The following is a 201-nucleotide window of genomic DNA, read 5'->3' on the forward strand; positions in this document are numbered from 1 at the left end:
ATTTATCGAGCATGAGGAATTTGCTGAAGATGAGCCAGAGAACCAGGAAGTTAAAGAAAAGGACAGACTCGATAAAAGAGGAACATAGTTTGAAATAGAAGAGGTTGAGAATTGTCACTTGAACGACTGTTGGATTGAGAAACTATGTTAGATCGACTGGTGGTTTGGTCTATCCTCCTGGGGTTTAATACATCTGACTCT

Source organism: Notothenia coriiceps, unplaced genomic scaffold (assembly GCF_000735185.1).
Source record: "Notothenia coriiceps isolate Sejong01 unplaced genomic scaffold, NC01 NC01_scaffold00000122, whole genome shotgun sequence".
NCBI classification, from domain to species: domain Eukaryota; kingdom Metazoa; phylum Chordata; class Actinopteri; order Perciformes; family Nototheniidae; genus Notothenia; species Notothenia coriiceps.